Source organism: Mytilus galloprovincialis, chromosome 1, assembly GCF_965363235.1.
Source record: "Mytilus galloprovincialis chromosome 1, xbMytGall1.hap1.1, whole genome shotgun sequence".
NCBI lineage: Eukaryota > Metazoa > Mollusca > Bivalvia > Mytilida > Mytilidae > Mytilus > Mytilus galloprovincialis.
The window spans coordinates 34041585-34060813 of NC_134838.1; the positions used below are offsets into that span (position 1 = coordinate 34041585).

Sequence of the window (19229 nt, forward strand, 5' to 3'; positions counted from 1 at the left end):
CACTTTGTACTTTAATAGATAGTTTTTTATTTGGTCTTCCATATTGTTTAGGTAATTGTTGATTAAATAATTATTTTGGCCTTGAGCATCATCACATCTTAGGTAGTTCATGAAGTTATGCATCCAAATTTGTAATGTTATCTACATTTTCAGAGTTTACAGTATTGTGTGAAAGAAATCATCTTATTGTGTTTCATAAGTTTTTGCAATTCAAAATTTTGCGATCAGTATTATGTTTTTCAATAAACAAAAGAAGATAATAATAATGCACAAACAACAATTTAATTATACTAATAAATTATACATATAGATATATCACAGTTTACTCATCATCATCTGAATCTTCATATTCACTACCAATTGTATCATTTTGGTCTATTTGAACATTTTCAACATCATCGGGCTCAATTTGGTCATTGCGGTCATGATTTAACAGATTTACAAAGTTATTCCATAATTCATCTGTAAAAGTATATTGTTTTGGTGTCAAAACCCGATATCCAGATTGTCGACGTGGATGGTCATGTTGCACACGGTGTTGTACTGATGAAGCAGGTCTATCAACATGTTCATTCCAATCAAGTATTGATAGTCCCAACTTAATTTCATACATTAAATTATGATAATGCAACCTTTTATCCACATGTATAAGAATTGTATTATGATAACTCTCAATATAATGAGTGTCACGACAATGCGTGTACTTTTCTGGATGCTTATAAATATAAAGGTTTTTTATACTGTTCCTTAGCAACAACTCGGCTGTTGGATCCCGAATAATATCTCGCGACGGCACATAGTCATTATTTTTGCATCTAGATGTTTGATGACAGTTTCTATGGTCTTGTTTGTAGTGGTCCACAATGGAGTCAAGCAAGAGCACTAGTTGAGCAGCATTACCATTGCAATTCTTCATCGCCCAGTAAACATGGGTTTTAACACCGGCAGATTTGTCTCTAAGTTCAGGATGCCATGTCTTTCCGATGTTTTTCCTTGTCCCCTTTGTAATTTTTGCCATATTCCTCCGCACCTCCTTTGCACCATGCCAAGTGTCATAGGAATCAATTACATCCGGTTGGTTTTGGCTCAGATATTTACTGACAGATGCATTTCTATCATGCGAATGAACTTTTACTTTAATCCTCTTTCTTTCGAAATCTTCGTAAAGCTTTTCTGTACCAAAGGTTTCATGTTTCTGGGAACTCCTTTCCTGGTTCTTTGTAACGTGACTATAACCTACTACTTTGTGAGTCAAGTTCCCCAGAGCTGTTACATCAGTATGATAACTGTTCTTTCTGCATGCATGTCTTGCATCTGCCATTATATCAAGTTTATTATCACTATAAGAGTTTTTCTCTTTTTCCTCTTTTAATGCATCATCAATGCTCTTGTCCCGAAGCGATATTACCACCTGTTTGAATGTTGGAAACATTTTTTCCCGAAATCGTTTCTGTGGAAGTCCAATGTTAGCAAAGCTACTAAACCGTTCGTATTGAGCAGGAAACATCCCAGCACAGAGATAAGAATGTATCAACTTGTAATTCACTGTAAAGTCCTGCTTCAGTGCGGATGAGGAATGCCAGAAAATCGGAAAAGATGTTGTTTTCACTGGTTTTACAACTAGTCTTGCAACATGTCCAATTTTTGTCATTTCGGCCGGTTCAAGAGGACCATACCACTGTGTTAGGCGTACAAGTTCAAATAGTTTCTGTTTAGAGCAAACAAAAAGGTCTTGGTCATCCTGTCCACTATTATCATTTGGATTTGTAATTTCTTCAAGCTTTGGAGTTGAACAGTTCTGATTGTAAAAGTCCATTAAAATGTTCAAAATGTCCACATTAGATTTTACTTTCATTTTCCTCTTTAGGCCTTCATATTTTTCATCAAATGCCAACTTTTGTGAGTCATTGTCAAAATTGTAGTCAATGGATTTTCTAGGTTTCCTGACATATTTGTAGGCTTTCACTTCTCCATTTGAAAGTCTCTTTCTATTAAAATACTCCACATTTGTAATATTACTTAGTATATTCATATTGCTAGCCATCTTGAAACTTGTTGTATACAGGATCAAAATACTGTGTTTGATTTGAAATTGAAAGAATATAAGCGCAAAAATGAGCAAACCAATCAAATTCAAAGTTTATAAATCACATGACTTTGATAAATAATCTGGTCCAATCAGATTTGATTTCAAATTGAAAAATTAGGCGCAAAGTTAAGTAAACCAATCAAATTCAAACATATAATCACATGACTTAGATCAGGTCAAATATAAGAAGAAATTACAAAAGCAAAGATGGAAAAAAGATGTGAAATGGTTTTGAAAGTAAATGAAGAGGAAAGGGATAAATTGATGATATTTTTGAAAGAGCAAAATATGACATCATGTATTGTTGGTAAGTATTTTTTTTTTATTCATTTACTTTATAGATATTACAATAAAGCATTATTCTGTAAATGTGAATATTAATTTATCTTTTAAATCTAATTATGTTATAACATTATAATAATAATATGACAAATTTAAATGTGAAGAATGCATATCTTAATATTTATATATATTCTATTATTTATGACTGCAATTTTATTTTAGAAAAGAAATGTATAAAGAGAAAAAGGTCTAAAAAGGATGAGAAAGGAAGCACTTCTTCAAGCCAAGGAAATATTCAGGATGAAAGTGGTGACAGAGATGACAATGGTGACAGTGGAGATCCAGATCCAGGTCATGAGGACATTGCATTACGAGAAGGACAATGTCCTTATTGTTTCATCACCCCATGTGTTGCTACCTCAAATATTACGGCTCCATGGGTAGGAAATGGCCAACCACCCTCAAATGCAAACCCCCAGATACGAAAAGGGATATACAGAAGATTTTGGAAATGTATGAACAATATGTATGGATGGTTACTTCCACAGTATTTGGATAAAAAGAAAAGACTTGGTGGTGGGGAATGGGTTGTAATGCACCAGCGGGAAATTATGCCGGAGTGTGTTTTGGAACTTGTTAGAGAACTTTATCCTAATCCTGTTGGAATCCAATATATGGGGCATATGTGGGAATAACAGTAAACTGTGTATAAATTGTGTAATTATAAATTGTCTAAAAGTACAAAATATTGTGTTTTTATCAATGAAGTGAAATATGATGCTAACACATCTGTGTAGTGTAAGCTACAAGTTATTTGATTTTTAATGGCTCAAGTGCATCTGGAAGCCTCATTATCACTGGTGATAATTCAACGATTTGTCATTCCTCCTGGTGGAAGTTCTCTGGGTTTAACACAGAATCAGTTGGGGACATTATTTTCTTTAGTGTTCAGTAACATTGAAATACATTTACGTTCAGTCCATTTGATGAAAGCAATAGAGTAACCCCTTTTCAGTTTCCACGATTATCCATACATATGGTACTAGACTAAGTACTCTGTGGTTATCCACTAGTTTTCCTCTTTTTGATTGTAGTTTTATGTTCAGTATGAAAAGTTTAGCATTTTAGGAGAATTTACATTTCATTTAACATTTATAGTTAGGTAGATTTAGTGTAAAAATCAAAAGATTATATATTTGGATTAAAACGCCAATGATAATACCGAATGTGTGAACCATTCATGTGCATCAATTTGAAACTATACTTCAACGTAAACCCAAGCATGTGATAATATTTGCTCTTCTTCCAAATTCTACCGACGCATCACTGGTTAAACAAAAAGATATCATGCTTGCTTTAAATAATTATTCTAACTTTTCATCTCCATAGGGTAGTTTATTTCTTTACCGAATTATATTTATGGCTTTGTGGCATTCACCTCACGAAATATAATGAGAATATGAAAGAAGATTTCTGTTGCAAAAATATTATGTCATTTAGAATAAGTTGATGTGATTAAATTCCTGCATAAATTACACGAAGATTTATTTTGAAAGATATGTTACACAAAATAGGTATAGATTTAGGGTATAAAGAGATATGGTTATATATGTGTGTTTATAAGTAATATTTTATTAAAATTTACAATTACCTGTAAAATCTTGAATTTTCTTTGCTTCCCTCAAAACCATTAACAGAAAACTATAACAGTTACATAATCCTTTTATGAGATTCACGTATTCCTTGCACCAAATTTTGTACTATACAAAAAACGATGATACATCCAAAAACCACTTATAACCACTGTTTAATGATATATAAATCTATATATAGATAAAAATCCAAATATATCTTATACGTAATGTAGCATTTTCAATTTCGTCTTATTTTTTAACGTCAATTCACTTAATCGTACTTTAACTTTATAATAGTTTTTGAAGATTTAATTTTTTGAACAGGTTGATCTTACAGTAGTTTTTACCAGCTACCTACCAATCGCTGTTCATATACTTTGATTGGCAGGGCATTTTACCTGTGACTTTATACAAGTGAAAACTTCTTGTTCACGTGTATAACCCTAACTGTACAACGATAAGATGTTCAACACAACATATATCGTAACACTCCGAGGAATTTAAGAACATTGAGAGAATATTTGAAATGCTTCCCTTTTTTTCTTAAAAAAATTGACATCCGATTGACGGAAATAACGAGAGGTCCTGATTAATCATCAATGCTATTTTAACCTAGTCAGAAATCCAGACACTAAGTCACGATTCGTTCAGGAAATTAAAGGATCTTATTTGACAGAAGTGTATGGGATGCTTTATTTGTGTTTTTGATTTCTCAGTCTCAAGTTAGAAATTACTCAGAGGACACTGAAACGAAGGTGAACCAATCACGAACAATATACTGAAAATATGTTAAATCATATCTCACTTATAATTATCGTGATTTTAAAGACCACTTTCACTAGATTGATCATGCATTCTAGATAAATAACCAGGCAATAATTTTACATGGAAGCACACACTGTATTATTATCTTACCTCCATTCAAAAACATAGACTGTTCATTGTCTATGCGTATACTACTTTTATACATTAAGAGGTGGTTAGAAAAGGCACTCAGATTAAACTTGACCAAGGATGTTAAATAACTTTAACTTTGTAACTTTTACATTTTTTAGCCCCACCTAAGTTTTCAGTCTGTGCGTCCGTCCTTTCGTCCGTCGGTTTATTCCGCTTCAGGTTAAAGTATTTGATCAAAGCAATTTTTAATGAAGTTGAAGTCCAATCTTAAAACTTAGTTCAAATGTTTCCTAATGATATAATATTTCTAATTATAATGCCAAATTGGAGTTTGGACCCTTAAATACACTGTCAAGTACAAGTGAACATAGAAAATGATTGTGCGAGTGGGGCATTCGTGTACTATGGGTACATTCTTGTTTTGTCTAAAACTATTCAAGCTGTACAACCAATTGCAATGCTAATATAACGGTAAGATATTAATTCAGCTTTAGAGTGTTACTAAAGGTTTTTTCTTTCTTTACATCATGCAGTATGGTATGACTTCTCAAAGTGATATATGCATATCTAAGAGAATTCATTTGATGTTTCTAAATTTTCTCGTTATTTAGTTTTTATTCCTTAACTCAATGTCAAGATGTTAACAGGACTGGTATGATGATAGGGGATACAATTTTGAAGGAATTTTTGTCAAATCTGGAAATGCACAAGATTTTCAAATCAAAACGTGTTTTTTTTTTTTTTATAACAAGAACAGTTAATTCCGATCAGCTAGGTTGATCATGAGATTATCAAAGTCGTTTTCGTTATCAATGCATGCATAACGTATGCAATTCGAATCGTGGTGTCTTATTTTCTGATATTTTCACTTTTGGTTTAACTTTGGTCTTTCAAGGCTTCTTATCTAAATAAAGGCAACAGCAATGCATCGCTGTTCGAAAGTCATAAATCGATTGAGAGAAAAACAATTCGGGTTACAAACTAAAACTGAGGTTTGCCTTTTGGTCTAATTGTTGTCTCTTTGATGCTTTCCTCATTTCTATTCTCAATTTTACATCAACTATAAGAGTAAGACAACGAAACAACAGAAACACTGAAGACAATGCAAACACACACAGAGACGAACTATAAGATAACAACTGCCATTTTCCTGACTTGGTACAGGAAATTTAAGAAAAAATGGCGGGTTGAACCTGATTTTGTGGCTTGCCAAACCTCGCGCATTTATGGCAATTTTAAATATAACACTAAAATGACATCATTACATGACAGGACTTCATTACAATAAATGCAAGAACATTCAGGACAGCGAAATAAACAGATAAACAATACAATAGTACATTTCAACATGCTAATAGTTATCAAAGGTACCAGGCTCATAATTTAATACATCAGACGTGTGTTTCGTCTGAGTTACAAAACTGTGTTCATTGCTATAAAAAGTAAATACAACCTACATTGTATACAGTTGATTGCAATGGAGATTCATTGACAATATGATTACTTTTAATTTATTGATGTTGCAACGTTACTATTTATTCTATATAATCAATTCAAATAGAGAATATAAATGATGAATGTGTCAGAGAAAACAACCCTACAAAAGAACAGAAAACAACTCAATAACGCCAATGGGTCTCCAACACAGCGAGAAAATTCTTACGTAAATGCATAATATGAGTTATGGAGACGTAACGCGCTCCTGGCGTATAAAATTATAAGCCTAATAGCTTTGACAACTAATTATGTTGAAGCAAAACACAAACAAATCGCGGAGTTATTTTTATTGATTTTCATTGTGCTTTTATAAAGCTATTTTTTGATGGTCTACTTTTGTCCGTCCGTCCAAAAATTATTATTCTTTGATCAATTCCAATAAAAATGGAACATTTATGCCTTGAAGTTCAATGCTGCAATTCATATTAAGCTTTGTTTAGCAATCACAAACAGGTAAATATGCTAGATATACTTACTGGAAGTGTTATGATATGATTGAACCTGTACATTTTCAACTTGACAACATCTATGTACATTCCGCCAGTTTTTAGGTATTCATATGTGTATTCATTGTGCCCCTTTAATACCAAAAATGCACACTATAAACCACTGTTTAATGATATTTGAATAAATCTATATACAAACTGTACACGATAAGATGTTCTACACAACATTTATCGTAACACTCGAAGGAATCAATGTAAAAATATTAACAGGACTGTTATGGTGATTGAGAATGCATTTTTAAAGGAATATTTTTTTATCAGGAAATGCATTAACCATGCTTTCATAATAAAAAACAGTGAAGTCCGACCTCATATTGATCATGAGAAAGTCAAACGTTGTCGTTATCAACATATAAATAACGTATTCGTTTCTTTTCGAGGAGTCGTGTCGTTTGATTTTTCACTATTGGTTTACCTCGAGTCTTTCAAAGCTTGTCAAAGTTTTTGAAACTTTGCCAATTGCATTAAATAGTAAAGATACTATATATTTTATCATTTGCTTCTTTAAATAGAGATTTGTTGCAAATATGATAAGCTTTTATTTACAGCATTAGAATTAATTGTGTTTGTCTTATTGTCAAGTACAGAAAAACTCATTATTCTATTTTTATAAAATGCATTTTATGTTGAAGCAAAATACAAACATCACAGACATAAAAAAAAAAATTATTATTTTTGTTGTGTGCTTTTATACGGCCATCATTTTATGGTATACTGTTGCGGTCTGTCCACACGTCGAAAAAAACAAAATATCCTTCTTTCAATTTAATGAAACATGAAACATTTATTTGCTGAAACTCATTTAAACCTTTCTTCTGTAATTCAAAAGGTCATTATATCAGAAATACTTACTAGAATTGTGATGATAATAATATGATTAAAGCTTTATATTTTCTCACTGACAACATTTGTGTACGTTTCGGCAATACAGTTTATCGACAAGTTGTATGTATTCCTATGTGTACCAATTCAGGCCCTTTAAGGTAGATTGAGTGCCATCCGCCATCTTGGGATTGCCAAAAAGCAGAACATAATAGGTTAGATCTTTAAAAAAAATGTGCTAATTTTGAGAGAGGAATGCCATTAATTTATAAGAATTTTCATTTGAATGAAGAAAAGTATGTGTTTTATGTTCTTTATTAGAATTATGCAACAAAACAGAATATTTTTGTTTGATTCATTTTTTTTTTTAATTTTGCCATATAATAGGAGCTAACACAGATACTATGTCTTAAATAAAGAAATGTGTAATGAATTTACATACTTTGTTTTGTAGCAAAACATGATTCAGTTGACCTTATCGTTTTTTTATTTTAAGAACACATTTTAAAAGCTATTCGTTTTCTTTCTCTTACACAAAATAGGATTTTTTATTTATATACAAAAATCAAAAGATTTGCTATATTAGCCAATTAGACAACTCTACACTAGAGCCCAAGTGACATTAAAATTTTACAACTAAAAGTTACCGTACGGCCTTGAACAGCGAGACAAATCCATACCGCATAGTCCCGAAATGGCAAATGTAAAACAATTCAAACGAGAAAAAACAACGGCCTGACTTATGTATTAAACACTCCTGATTCTGTGGCAAACTCTCCCCTAGCCTCAGACGGTGGAGATACAGTACATCATTAGAACAAACAATAAAAATTCGGTTGTAAAGGGTTCATGCTCATTGCTCAAACATAATTTGTGACACAACAATTAGATTATCCGTGGGGTCAGAGGAAATATATACAAGCCCTGTCTACCTCAAAAACAGACTTTTACCTATACTGTTATAAATCTTGTCATGCCTTGAACTAGCTTTTGGCAACTACGAGATAGGTTCTTTGTGTGATTAGTGTTTTTGTTTGTTGTTTTTATGCTCTAAATGGATCTAACGAATCAAGACTTATTCAACTGATTTTTATGGTTTGTTCTAACGTTGTGCTGTTAAACTGTGTGCCTGTTCCAAGTCAAGAGCCTATCTTTTGTTGTTGTTTTTTTTTTTTCATATCATATTCGTTTTGTACATATATCAGACCGTTATTTTCTCATTTGAATGGTTTAATATTTTATATAATGTCCGTGAAAATTTAACTTGCTACATGTATGGGATGTTGGTTTTGTATTGTTATAGCCATTACAAAGACATGTAGAACATCTATGTGAATTAGTCCCGAGTGGATAAATGTCTCATTTGTAATTATTCCACATGACATCTACTTATTTTAGAAGGAATATTTGATTTGGTAAAAGAAAGCTACCTCTCTATTTTGAAATTATTTGGATGTCGTTAAAGACTGTTACATTACTTTAACCGTCTTGTGTCGCGCACAAGCTCGTGTACGCTTAGATTAATAAATTTGAAATTTTAGACAATTATTTAGCTATATTTTGATATAGTTTTTTTGCTATTTGTCATCCGGAATAACGAGACTCTTATGATATCCTTCTGCAGTTCTTCGGCGAGGCCATTTTTCTGAATTTTTTTCTGATTAAATGCCTTCCAAAATATTCCATTATATTCCATGCAACAATGTCAGTATGCTTAAGATGTGCATATCATGCGATTCCAGCGCAGCTGTGCATTCGTTGTGTATGTGGTTCTTTCACTGACAAAGGACGAGTTCTCGCCCAAACTTATTTAGCTGTCTAACATTAACATACGTCTGATTTCAAGTAATGAACTGGTCAGCAATTGTCGTAATCTACTCCGGTTGGGAGGCTATTTATGGCTTGCCATATACAGTGAACGCTAGTTCATCGATGAAGACCATGTAACTTCTCAATGGATTTGGTTATTTGGTGTTTGCCTCTGCAATGTTCATAACAGTTAATCAAATTAATTATAAAAAAGAAGATGTGGTATGATTGCCAATGAGACAACTCTCAACAAGAGACCAAAATGACACAGAAATTAACAACTATAATTATGTATGAAAATACATTGCTTTGTTTGTTTGTTTGGTAGTTGTTTACTTTACTTCCAGTGGCAAATGTAGCATGCATGTTCGGGACGAGAACAAATTAACAGATACTCTCCATACAATCATTGTTTTGTCGGATGGAGTGACGGAAGAGTCTCATCCTAATATCATGAATGTTCGGGACGAGAACAAATTAACAGTTACTCTCCATCAAAATCATTGTTTTGTTGGATGGAATGACGGAAGAGTCTCATCCTAATCTTTGTTTAGTCGGATGGAGTGACAGAAGAGTCTCAGGGACGAAAACAAATTAACAGTTACTCTCCATCCTTATCATTGTTTTGTCGGATGGAGTGACGGAAGAGTCTCATTCTAATCATTTTTTTGTCGGATGGAGTGACGGAAAAGTCTCATTCTAATCATTGTTTTGTCGGATGGAGTGACGGAAGAGTCTCATCCTAATCATTGTTTTGTCGGATGGAGTGACGGAAGAGTCTCAGGGACGAGAATAAATTAACAGTTACTCTCTATCAATATCATTGTTTTGTCGGATGGAGTGACGGAAGAGTCTCATGCTAATCTTGATAATGACACCAAACGTGTGGAACAGATTAAAAATATATCTCCAGATGGACAGCCGCCCATATAGAATACAATTTGACCTTGTTGCGTTTTATCTAGTTTTAAAAAGTCAGCAGAGATTATCCTTAAGAAAACAGTGCACATTTTAAAATATTAAAAGCTTATAATATTATCGTTTTCTAAACAGTATTAAACTTGTTACATTTATATGCAATACACATTCCACTTGGTAATGCCTTGACATAAGATCAAAAGATATGGTTGTCAGGTACATTAATAAGGAATTTCCCCCTTAAACCCTTGTCTGAATGTATTTTAAAGTTCTGACGTGCGAGTCGATTTTTTTAACCGATGCACTTTATTTTATCTTGCTGCTATTCCAGCGGAATTCGTTTTACCGATAAAAATACTGACTTCAATGAAATGTTACGCACATTTAGTTCGAAATACTGCAATATATCAATCACATTAATTCCTCTCTGGTGATATATACCTATGTAAGGTGTGAATAAGATATTTAGTAGATTAGCACTACCTGTTGATGTAGGTCTTCAGATAAAAACTACTTCATTTTAAAGTTAGCAAACTACCTATAAGTCTAACATTTAGATAAATATAATATTAAATACATATACAGCTTGCTTTTAGTACTGTTATTTAAATATTTGAAAGAACTAAACTTATTAATTTCAGTAAATCATATATGGATATAAATGCAGCAACGGCTACAAGTAAAGAAATGTAATGTTCTGAAACTTAGAATTACTATTAAAGTAAATGTATGAGCTGATATTTCAGAAATATAAATTAAAAATGAATAAAATGGTGATTAATTTTATGAATAATAAATCATCCCCATAAAAAAAACACATTTCAAGATCAGATATATTGGAAAAGTTATTCCTGGATACAGGCACGTGATCAAAGTATAATACATACATTATGGGGTTGTAAAAAAACTAAACTATTGAAGAAGGTATATGGATAAATATGGATATAGATTCGAAAATATTGTATAGGTACCAGTAAACAATTGAAGTCAAAAGCGAATAGGAACAAAGGTAATGCAGACATAGATTATTTGATAACATCTTTCCTCAGATAGTAATTTCAGGAAATGGGTGATAATTTCACTTTATGTGGGTATCCTGATTAGTGATTGGTTTTCACCAAATTTCTGCCATTTTTTTATGTTTGATTGTTGTTTTACTTCAAGTTTGTTGTTGTGGTTGCTTTTTGTTCAAGTTACTTTTTAGAATTTGCTCTATTACTATATTTTGGGAAGAATAATGTGTATTCACTTTTATAAACAGACAAAAATCATAAATCATGATCTTATTATTTAATTTATTCATCTATTTGTTTGTTTAGATATAACAGACATTTAAACATGTGTCGGGGTTCAATCAGGTTTTATAAGATCCAAACCCTCTCCCATTAAATGGTACCTCGACAGCGGAGTGGTCTAACAGTGATCACTAACCTTTCAATACTAAGGTTTTGATTTTGAATCATACAAGTGTCACGGTGTGTTCCGACTCTGTTCCTTGTTCAATACGTTAGTTAGTTTTGCTACTGAAGGTCAGTTTCTTTCCGGGTACTCCGTCATCCTCCACCAAAGAAAGCTTGTTGCTATCAAATAGTCATGAGTGATGCAAGTGGCGTTAAACACCTACAGCCATGGCAATCACTCAATTCCTTTAAGACTCAAGCAGTGGAATAAAAAAAAAATCATAGAAAATGTGTGTCCCGACTCGGATGTAATGTTTTAGGGAAACACCCGCACAATCAACCAACCATCTGTTTTATTCATAAACAAAATGAGCAACAAAGTTTAGGCTTGGAAGCAGGAGAAGTCTGAGTGGGCTATTGTGCAAATAAAGGCTATGTTAAAGTCATGCACATATACATATTTGATTTAACGTTCATATATAGATAGGTCGTGACTGTGTATCTATACATCCTGCACTTTTAAACGCACCCAAATTTGCAGGAGCTATTTCAGGGTATTCTACATGATACAGGAGGGCAAACTAGTTATCTACATTATGAATGCACTTCAGTTGATCATGTTTGCCCTACAAAATAGCTAGAAACCGATACAAGCAAAATTATGCCCCTAAAACTTAAGAAAATTAAAAACATTTATTCGAATTCCAATGTAACGCACAAGACCCTTGATTAACACAAATCTTGATAAATTAGTCTTTTATGTAATGAACCAGCCTTAAACAATGTGTTCTTAAAAACTTTATACAAAGAGAAGCGAAAAACCTCACACAAAAACAATAATAACCAAAGGCAGTTAATTTTAACCACAAATACGATACACCTTACAAAAAAGGTGACAACGCGAAGGACAAACAAGATCACAAATTAAACATCGTTGTGAAATCTAGGGTCAGTATGAATTATAAATTGTGAAAATATAGAAATTAAAATACGTGCAAAGTAATTTATAAACATCAACAATGTATCATTCCGCGAAGTCCCTTAACTATAACATTCCTGAAACTCTAGAAACGTACATAATAACACGACCTGGTGATTTGGTTCTGGTATCGATAAGAAAGCATTGATCTTCAACTTAGTACCTTATTTAGCCTTTTAACTTTTTGATACGAGCGTCACTGATGAGTCTTCTATAGACGAAGCGCGCGTCTGGCGTACAAAATTTTGAACAAGTTTTAAACCATGTATCAATGGTGAATGTATTTACAGCCACTGTGTCGATGTCACTGCTGGTGGAGGATCTCTCTTCATCGGTACATTTTTGGGCTGATGCGGCAAAAAATAGACATCTATCAATTAATTTCTTCTTTATAAAATTGATCTTCAAAAACTAAAGTCATTGGAAGGCGGGATAAACGATTTGAAAGGAAAGAAGATAATATACTGATGCTTTTTCAAATGCATACAGAAAATCCTTGACCTGCAATATAATTTCACACTCAATTGACTATAACCCAAATAAAAATGCAGTGTAATAATATTGATATTATCATAAAAGTAACATTTAAGTTGTAAAACATTTCAATCTAGTCAATAGACCAAAACCGACGACTCGCGAAGGAATATAAAAGCCACAAGGACATTTTAAGATCGATGCTAATGCTATTATTTGATATTGATTATTGTCATTTAAGGTTCTTGATGTGCTGCTTTGACAATCACATAAATAAACTCATCATAAAAACCAAGATTGAAATTTTTTGTTTGCGCCATACGCGCGATTATTCTACAAAAGATTGATTAGTGACGATTGAATCAAAAATTGTTAAAAAGGCCAAAAAATACGAAGTTGAAGAGCTCCGAGGATCAAAAAAACCCAAAAGCTTAGCCAAATAGAGCTAAGGTATATATGCATTGCAAAAAGTAAAATCACAAAATACTGAACTCAGAGGAAAATCTAATCTGAAAGTCCATAATCACATGGCAAAACCAAATGACAAAACACATCAAAAATGAATGGACAAGCATGCATTGCAATCTATTCCTGAGATAGAAAAGCCTTACTATTTCAAATACATGTATTTAAATTTTTTGTTAACAGTCAATTCACAATTATGACCATATCAATGACAATTCATGCCAACACATAAGTGCTAGTATTTATTTACGAGGCATTGCCACAGGAAAAGTACCGTCCAGGGCTAGGTTTAGTAACCTCTGCATATAACATCGCAGCTATTATATTCCATAACATTCACGGACACATATTTTGAACCAGATGCGCATTTCGAAAATGCAGGACGTTCAGTGATGACTGAGGCCAAAATATTTCAAAATCCTAAATTTATTTAAAAGATGAAAAGCTAATATATAAACCAAGAAAGGCCGAAACGTATAGTTATAATTATATAGCCGGGCTATGAGTAGAAGTTTTGCATCCAGGAGAAGTATTCTTCAACTTAAAATCATACAAAATATTAAGCAACAACAAGTTTTGATAACACAACATCCGTTTTGCATGACAGTACCGAAACAATGGCTACTGGGCTGATGATAACCTCAGTCGGGACTTTTAGTCCACAAGCTAAGTAATCGACCCAGTGGTTGAAATGCCATTAACCGATTCATTTTATTTTATTTGCACCAAATGCTCAATTCAATGTTCGTGGTAAAAACAATGAGTGTGCGCTTTTATTGGAATTTATTTTAATAAAACGAAGTGAGAAGAAATGATCAGATGAATTGTTTAGAGCTTGGTTTTTTTAACGTTTGTCATTGCTTAGTGGTCTGGGACCGACAGTGTATCTATACATCCTGCACTGTTAAACGCACCCCATTTGCAGGAGCTATTTTCAGTGAATTCTACGTGATGCAGGAGGGCAAACTAGTTATTTACATTATAAATTTACTTAGATAGTTGATCATGTTTGCCCTACAAAATAGCTAGAAACTAATACAAGCAAAATTATGCCCTTAAAACCTAAGAAAAATTACAAACATTTGGTTCGAATTCCAATGTAACGCACAAGACCCTTAATTAATAAAATTTTTGATAAATTAATCTTTTATGTAATGAACCAGCCTTAAACAATGTGTTCTTAAAAACTTAATACAAAGAGAAGCGAAAAACCTCACACAAAAAACAATAATAACCAAAGGCAGTAAATTTTAACCACAATTACGATACACCTTACAAAAAAGGTGACAACGCGAAGGACAAACAAGATAACAAATTAAACTTCGTTGTGAAATCTAGGGTCAATATGAATTATAAATTGTGAAAATATAGAAATAAAAATACGTGCAAAGTAATAAACATCAACAGTGTATCATTCCGCGAAGTCCCTTAACAGTAACATTCCTGAAACTCTAGAAACGTAGACAATAACATGACCTAATAAGTTGGTTCTGGTATCGGTAAGAAAGCATTGATCTTCAACTTAGTACCTTATTTAGCCTTTTAACTTTTTGATACGAGCGTCACTGATGAGTCTTCTATAGACGAAGCGCGCGTCTGGCGTACAAAATTTTGAACAAGTTTTAAACCATGTATCAATGGTGAATGTATTTACAGCCACTGGGTCGATGTCACTACTGTCGGAGGATCTCTCTTCATCGGTACATTTGTGAAACTAATATCAGCTATTCCTTCTTTATATTCGCAACGATAACCCCTTTTTGGGCTGATCCGGAAAAAATGCACATCTATCAATTATTTTTTTCTTTATAAAATTGATCTTCCGAAACTAAAGTCAATGGAAGGCAGGATAAATGATTTGAAAGGAAAGAAGATAATATACTGATGCTTTTTTAAATGCATATACAAAAAATCCTTGACCTGCAATATAATTTCACACTCAATTGACTATAACCCAAATAAAAATGCAGTGTAATAATATTGATATTATCATAAAAGTAACATTTAAGTTGTAAAACATTTCAATCTAGTCAATAGACCAAAACCGACGACTCGGAAAGGAATATAAAAGCCACAAGGACATTTTAAGATCGATGCTGATGTTATTATTTGATATTGATTATTGCCATTAAAGGTTCTTGATGTGCTGCTTTAACAATCACATAAATAAACTCATCATAAAAACCAAGATTGAAATTTTTTGTTTGCGCCATACGCGCGATTATTCTACTAAAGACTGATTAGTGACGCTTGAATCAAAAATTGTTAAATAGGTCAAAAAAAGTACGAAGTTGAAGAGCTCCGAGGATCAAAACCCACAAAAGCTTAGCCAAATAGAGCTAAGGTATATATGCATTGCAAAAGGTAAAATCACAAAAATACTGAACTCAGAGGAAAATGTAATCGGAAAGTCCATAAACACATGACAAAATCAAATGACAAAACACATCAAAAACGAATCGACATGCATGTATTGCAATCTATTCCTTTACTATTTCAAATATTTAAATTTTTTGTTAACAGTCAATTCACAATTATGACCATATCAATGACAATTCATGCCAACACATAAGTGCTAATATTTATTTACAAGGCATTGCCACACGAAAAGTACCGTCCAGGGCTAGGTTTAGTAACATCTGCATATAACATCGTAGCTATGATATTCCATAACATTAACGGACACATATTTCTGAACCAGATGCCCATTTCGAAAATACATGAGTTCAGTGATGACTGAGGCCAAGATATTTCAAAAGTCAAAACTTCAAGATGGAAAGCTAATGTATAAACTAAAAAAGCCAAAACGTATAGTCATAATTATATAGGCGGGCTGGGAGTAGAAGTTTTGCATCATGGATAAGAATCGTTCAACTTAAAATCATACAAAATATTAAGCAACAGCAAATTTTGATAACATAACATCTGTATTTTGTGGCAGTACCAAAACACTTGCTACTGGGCTGATGATAACCTCAGTCGGGACTTCCACTCCACCAGCTAAGTTATTGACCCATTGGGTGTTTTGCCATTAACGGTGTCATTTTCTTATATTTGCACCTGATTCTCATTACAATGTTCGTGTTAAAAACCATGAGTGTGCACTTTTTATCGGAATTTATTTTGATAAGAGTAAGTGAGAAGAAATCATCAGATTAATTGTTAAGAGCTTGTTTTATTTAACATTTGTCATTGCTTTGTGTTCTGGAACCGAACATCTTGTGAACAGAAAGAAAAAAAATACTAGTAAAGTAAAGATTTAGCATTGTCATTTACTCCTTTGAATTCTTGCAAAATCTAAACGATGTTAGTAATAATTTATGGTTATTGATGTTATTGCCTTCAAATATAACTTAATTACGCGTATAATGTTTACTATAAAATATAAAATATGTTCGGTTCACGAAGAATAAATCATTCCAGCCAATGCGTGGGTCTTGTACTTCTAACTTTTAAGTACAGAGGATTATCAGCGTAATTTTAGTTTTCATTTACACTTTATTTTTTGTTGAAATAGGGAATTTTTTCATGGTTAGAATATATATTTAACATTTTGTTTCTACTGTTTGCACAGTGGACCTCCTTCGACTTCCTTAATCTGGCTTCTATTTTACATCTTTGAATCAGACGTGCTCATCGTTTAATAAGCAGTACGTTTCTATCACCTACTTCGTTTTTAGTGTTTCCAATTACTCCTTAAAAGGATTAAGATAAATTAAATCTGCAGGCAAAATACATATGCATGTGTTTATCAATGCACATTCATATCTTTTCAGTTATATCAATATTTTTATCAACCACGCAGGACTGATTTACAAATTTACCCCTTAGCTTCAAGTTATACAGGTATCTACTACTATACTTTATTTAAATTTTTAATAAATAAATTCCTTGAAGACATTGTATTTCAAGTAGTTCATTAAACTCACGCAAATAGTGTTTGAAATCATATTCCTGTTGTATAGCATATAACAATTTGTCACACGACGCCATCTTTATAAAATTGTTGTCTGCTAACCATCCAGTGGCAAATAGTTCATGCACATTCAGGACGATAACAATTTATGCAATTTAGATAGGTTCAAAATAGGCCGATCATGGTAACGACTTACTGTGAAAATAAGGTTTATTATTTTTTTGTTTCGTTTTGTTCACACATCATTGTCAATAAAATGAAATTATGTCATACAGTCAAGTCAGAGGTTTAGCTAGCTACAAAAACGGGTTAATCATAGATATCGCTTTGTATTTTCTACATGCAATAATACCTATTCCAGGTCAGGCATATGACAGTTGTTATCCATTCGTTTGATGTGTTTGAGCTTTAAATTTTGCTATTTGCCTATACTTTCCGTTTAGAATTTTTCTCGGAGTTCGGTATTTTTGTTATTTTACTCTTTGAATAGGCAACATTTTTATTTTGCAACGGATCCTCCATGATCCAGTCAACGAGTTGTTGCAATTGCTTGATTAATGTGAGTTGAGGGGTTGAATTTAATCTTCCCATTCCTACCACTAGCATTAGATTTACGACAGGAGTGCCGAAGTCATTATTTATATACTCCAATTAGCCTTGGTTTTTGAAATTGACAAAAATTCACCAGAAAATGTTAAAACTGCAGACTAGCGTAACGTCATATGTTTATGGAGCAACAGATTAACCCAAATTGATATTATCAGACACATTGGGGGAAAAGGGGGGGGGGGGGTAAACATAAATTTGCGTAAATGGCAAAGTTGAGGTTAACAATAAAACAGAGATTAACAGACAATTCGATTAAAAGACACATGTTGATTTAAAGGCAGATAGCGATTATTAGACAAAGATAGATTAAAACACGAATGGAAATTTTGTGAATCATAAGTAACTGTTGATTAACTGGCAGATGGAGATGAACAGATACTGTTGGGATCAACAATCAATGAACTCAATACAGACATAGAGTTTAACAGACAAATAGAGTTTAGCAGACAAATATAGATTTACGCACAAATTAAGTTTAACAGACATTGTGATGAATAGACAAATACTGGTAAACAGACAGATGGAGTTAAACAGACACATACGTGTGTAGATTAACAGATATTCTTATAGGTAGACGGCGGATAGAAATTAACAGTCATTATGTAATAAGTAGTATTTATTAACTAACAGATAGTGATTGACAGACAGTGCAGTTAAAAGATAGGGGTAAATTAACAGACCGATGGAGATTAACAGACACTATTTGAAAGATAGTGATATATTAACAGAAACATACAAATCAACATACTGTATACTTAATTTCATAAGGGGATGAACAAACTGAAATGGAGCTATTTACAAATCACTATACATCAAGGGTTTTGCTCATTATTGAAGGCCGTGCGTGACCTATAAATGCATACAGCCACCGTAGTTTGGACTCTGCTGGGTAGTCGACTCATTGGCGATCACACCACAGCTCCTTATTTTTA

The 19229-nt window shown here is 32.7% G+C and overlaps 1 protein-coding gene across 1 annotated transcript in view; it reads right to left on the bottom strand.

The window, feature by feature from the left end:
* LOC143072219 (uncharacterized) overlaps window positions 1–4287 on the bottom strand; it is a 41778-nt gene extending 37491 nt beyond the window's left edge. Inside the window, exon 1 of the mRNA XM_076247072.1 lies at window positions 4023–4287. The gene's annotated coding sequence lies outside the window, so the exon portion shown is untranslated. The remainder of the gene's footprint in view (window positions 1–4022) is intronic.
* Window positions 4288–19229: the final 14942 nt, after the last annotated feature.